The following is a 5,517-nucleotide window of genomic DNA, read 5'->3' as shown; positions in this document are numbered from 1 at the left end:
GATTGGGGCTTTTCTACGTAGGACCCTTAGCAGAATAAAAGTCTTTAAAGTTTTTGTTCGTGGTTTTTCTACGAACACAGAGTATGTGACTGAACCCCAGGTCTGTCATGACTGCCTGCCCCATTTTATTTTTGGCCCCCGTTAGCCACACTGGTCCATTTTCTATGTTCTTCCTTGGGAGATTTCTCTTATTTTTTTACTTTTTCTTAAAGGACCTTATTTTATTTTCAGAAAAGTAGCACATGCTCACTGTCACAAGTAAAACAATGTAGATAAATAAGGAAATGATTAATAATCACCTTATCCTCCCCCCATGAGTTTGTAAGCTTCCACATCTTACTTTGCATGCATACAGATGCACATGTCTGTAAGTACTTTGGCGTTTTGTTATTTTTTAAAATGTGGTTACACCATGGATATTACTTGCAGCTTTCTTTTCTCGCTTAAACTTGCATCATAGATATTCTCCAGTTCAACTAATATGGATCTAATTAATTGTTATTTTAAAAGCAGCAAAGAGTCCACAGAATATGCCACAATTTTTTCGGTGACAAATTGAATAAGTGATAAATGGCATTCATTGACATACATTCAGGTTTCACCTATTTTTTATTTGTTTGTTTTTGTAACTTTTAATCTCCCTCACCTATTTCACTCCTTCCCATGACCTTCTCTCCTCTGACAATTACCTGTTCATTCTCTGTAACTATGATTCTGTTTTGTTATGTGTGTTCATTTGTTTTGTTTTTTAGATTCCACATATATGTGAAATCGCACAGTGTTTATCTTTCACTGTCTGATTTATTTCAGTTAGCATAATACCCTCTGGGTCCATCCATGATGTCACAAATGTCATGATTACATTCTTTTTTCTGGCTCAGTAATATTCCTTTATATATATTATGTATAATATATTCCTTGCTACGTAATATATAGGAAGGAATATCTAATATATAATTTTATATATATCTAATATATTTCTTTCTATCTATTTTTTCTATATATATTTATTTTATATATTCATTATATATAGTAAATATATATATCTATATGTATGTATATTTATATACTTCTCTATCCATTCATCTATTGATGGGCACTTAAAATGCTTCCAAGCTAAACATCCATCAACAGAGGAATGAATGAAGAAGATATGGTACATATATACAATGGAATATTACTCAGCCATAAAAAAGAATGGAATAATGCCATTTGCAGCAACATGGATGGACCTAGAGATTGTCATACTGAGTGAAGTAAGTCAGAGAAAGACAAATATCATATGATATCACTTATATGTGGAATCTAAGAAAAGGGTACAAATGAACTTATCTACGAAACAGAAATAGAGTCACAGATGCAGAAAACAAACTTACAGTTACCAGGGGGCAATGTGGCTTACCCTCTGACAATGGCTTTTGCTGGGTCCCATATCTTTTGGGCCATTGCATTTTTGTTTTCTCATTTGTCTTCAGGTATTTCTTGATTTCCTCTTTGATTTCTTCAGTGACCCATTGGTTGTTCAGTAGCATATTGTTTAGCCTCCACATGTTTGTACTGTGTTTTTTGCACTTTTTTGTTTCTTGTAGTTGATTTCTAGTCTCATAGTGTTGTGGTTGGAAAAGATGTTTGACATGATTTCAATCTTTTAAACTTTACTGAGACTTATTTTGTGGACTATCATGTGCTCTATCCTGGAGAATGTTCCTGGTGTACTTGAAAAGAATGTGTATTCTGCTGTTTTGAATGCAATTTTGTTTATATATCTATTAAGTCAAACTGGTTTACTGTGTTGTTTAAGAACAGTGTTTCTATATTGATTTTCTGTCTGGAGATCTGTCCATTGATGTGATATTGGTGTTTAATTCCCCAATATTTTTGTGTTCCAGTGAATGTCTCCCTTATGTCTTCTAGTATTTTACACCTGTTCCCCCCCCACCACTACAAACAATGTTGCAGTAAGCATCCTGGTACATATACCTTTATGACTAATTATTTTATCTCTGTAGATTTCCAAACATGGGATTTATAAATTAAATATTGGGCTGGCCAAAAAGTTCATTCAGTTTTTTTCCATACCATCTTACGGAAAAACCCAAATGAACTTTTTGGCCAACCCAATATTATCTTTTTATGTATCTTAATAAATAATTGTTGTTAAAAGGTTTTAGTCATTCACACCCCCACCAACAAAGTCAGTACCTGAGATCTATGTCTACTCCACCTTTTTTTCTGCATTAAGATGTTATTATTCTTATTAGTTTCCCCCAGTATGATTGATGAAAACTGGTATCTCCTTGTTTGCAGTTACATTCATTTAAACTACTACTGGAGTTGAGAATTTCTTCATCTTGTCTTTTTGACCAATGGCACTTGCTTTCTCTTTTGTGATTTACCTAATTATGTACTTTGTCTGTATTTATATTGAGTTGTTTACCTCTTCTTAACCATTTGTAGAGTTCTTTGTATGTTTGTGATATAAACCACCATCTTGTCTGTCATTTTAGTGGCAAATATTCATTGTTTTTTTAAACTTTTAAAATTTTATCTCTGGTCATCTGAAAATGTTTATGTTTTATGTAATCAAATATGTTTGTCTTTTCTCATATTACCTCTAAATTTCCTATCTTGCCTAGGACAGAATAAATATCATTTACACTATTTAGAATAAGAAAGAAATGAGATGTTTGGAAGTAACAGCATATGCAAATGAATTTCTTAAGGTAGTTCCAATGAAGAAAAAAAACCTGGAGACATAGCAGAATTATTGATTTCAGTGTTGTTATAGACAAAAAAAGTCATACACTTGTTAAATTTTAACTTTTATCAGTAATTTAGTATTTCACTGGGGAAAAGTCCAGTGTGAATACAAAGCTGGACACCTGTCAACATTTAAGTTTTAATCAATGATATACTGTTGCAATAGGGAAATATTCAAATCAACTTCGATTTGTACATAGGTGATCTCATGTTTTAAAAGGAGAATGAGAGAATGGGGGTGGGGGCATGAGTAGGGGACCAGTAAAGTCAGGGAAATGAAAGATTACAAAAATTGAGAAGCAGCTGTTAGGCAAGTGAAATCCCTCTGCTTTCGTTAACTGCTGCTTATCAAATTTAGTCTCCAGTCCTTCCACAAAGACTAGAAGATAGGGACTCTATCTTCATTTGTTAGCTGGAACTAACACTACATTTTTTTGGCAGCCTTGAGTTTTTTCAGATAGGCACTTTAAGGGAAGTTGGGCTCATTCCAAGGATGCGGCTTTGAGCTGTTGTAAACTATGTTCGTCTTTATATGCTAAAGCTGAGGCCCTGTTGAGAAGAGGTCTCAGAAGAACCTGGCTAGAGTTTGGTCAAGGAGAGGATCTTAGTGTCTAGGTTCTTAAGGAGACTGCTTTCTTGAATGCTTCTTTGAATAAATATTTCTTATATTACTTTATTATTACACTTCATATACATGGTAACATTTTCCACCAATGACTTAAAAAAAATCTTTTTGAGTTTTAGTGACAGTATTCTTTTGAAAAGTTAAGAGTGCAGAATGAGAAAGCCTTCAATCCACCTCCACTGTGCAAGCCTTTTTTACTGTCTCTTCATCAAGGGTCCTTTCAGCAGAATCTTTCCTAATGTTTCAGAAGCAGAAATGAAAGTTTCCACTTAGGACAGGTGTGTGAAGTTCACTGACATGGTAAATTCTAATCAACCAACATATATTTATTGAAGGGCTTTTAGGCTTAATGTACTTAGGTGTTGTGGGCATAATGTAGTTTGGAAAAAGAAAAGTAAAAAACACATAATTTAGTTCTTTCTTTGTAACTTGTAGAAAAAGGAGACTTAATCTTCATATTTTTATGTTCTTTCTGTTTTTTTTTTAAAGACTTTATTTCTTTTTTTTCATTGCAGTGCGTGGGCTTCTCATTGCGGTGGCTTCTCTTGTTGTGGAGCTTGGGCTCTAGGTACGTGGGCTTCAGTAGTCGTGGCACACAGGCTCAGTAGTTGTGGCTCACAGGCTTAGCTGCTCTGTGGCATGTGGGATCTTCCTGGACCAGGGCTTGAATCTGTGTTCCCTGCATTGGCAGGCGGATTCTTAACTGCTGCACCACCAGCAAAGTCCCTATTTTTATGTTCTTACATGGAAGTGTCTATTTCTTGTGTGACTTGCATCTTATTCCATTAACACCTCCATTTCCCCCTTTCTTACTGTGCTCTACTGGCTGTTCCACAAACATGCCAGGCATTTTCCTTGCCTAGAAAGCTCTTTCCCTAGATATTCACCTGGCCCACTCTCTCACTTACTGCAAACTTTTGCTCAAATGCCATGCTGCTCAATGAGGCTTGATCTGACCATCCTATTTAAAATTGCAAGCCATTCCCCTTTCCTCTTTCCCCACCCTACATCATTTACTTGTTTACTCTAATTGTCATCTGTCTCCCTCCACTAGAATGTCTGTGTCATTAGAATCAATATTTTAAAAAATCAATATTTTCTACTGATTTTTCTCAAGTTCCTGGAACACTGCATGCCACTTGGAAGGAACTCAATAAATATTTGTCCAATAAATGAGTCCTTTTTTGTAGTGGATTTTCTGCTTCCTTTCTCCAAGCTTATCCTTTTTTAAAACCATAATTTTATTTATTTATTTATTTGGTTGCTCCGGGTCTTAGTTGTGGCATGCATGTGGGATCTAGTTCCCTGACCAGGGATCGAACCCAGGACCCCTGCATTGGGAGCTCGGAGTCTTATCCACAGGGAAGTCCCTAACCTTTCTTTTTATCCAACTTGTTTTCCTTCCATCCATACTGTTCTTCATGTTCATGTACTAGTTTTTTCTCTTCCTTTTTTTTTTTTTGACTGGGTGGGGGGGTATTTTAATTACAGAAATGGGATCATATAATACCCATCACTCAGTCAGCAGATTTTCTCACATAACAATACTAGGACAATAGATACTGATGTTACAAATCTTTTTAATGCTTGCATAATGTTCCAGCATATGAGGTGAGTACACTACTTTCATTCATGTTTGTCACTATTTTTCCACTCCCTTCACTTTGGACCACCCCATCCCTGGTCTCCCCCATTTTTCCTTCTACCTAGTACCATTTACCCATTCATCCTGTACGCAACAGTCCCGAACATAGTGATCACTCAGTAAAGTGTTCGTTGCACCCCTGGTCTGTTTCTGGCAGCGATTAGCTGTGTGCATTGTTTGAGCGAGAGCGACTGAAGGGACAGAAGAAGGCACGACTGAAGAAATTAAAAGCTGGGGTGAGCCTCCTCTGGCGCCTTTGGTCTCTCCCTGAAGCAGCGTGGGCTTCGGAGGGGCAGGGCGGGCTTAGGGGACCGAGAGAACCGGATTGGCAGCTCTTGGAGGGAAGGGTGGCCCTGGGGTGTCAAGGGCGGCCGTGGGGTGTCAAGGGCCTGTGCAGCAGAGCGGGATAGGTTGGGGGTGGACCTGGGCGGGGCTTGGAGGGGCGAGGCCAGCCAGGGGGCGGGGCGGGCAGAGAGCGCAGACTCAA

This window comes from Lagenorhynchus albirostris, chromosome 13, assembly GCF_949774975.1.
Source record: "Lagenorhynchus albirostris chromosome 13, mLagAlb1.1, whole genome shotgun sequence".
NCBI classification, from domain to species: Eukaryota; Metazoa; Chordata; class Mammalia; order Artiodactyla; family Delphinidae; genus Lagenorhynchus; species Lagenorhynchus albirostris.
This window is presented reverse-complemented; position numbering follows the sequence as displayed.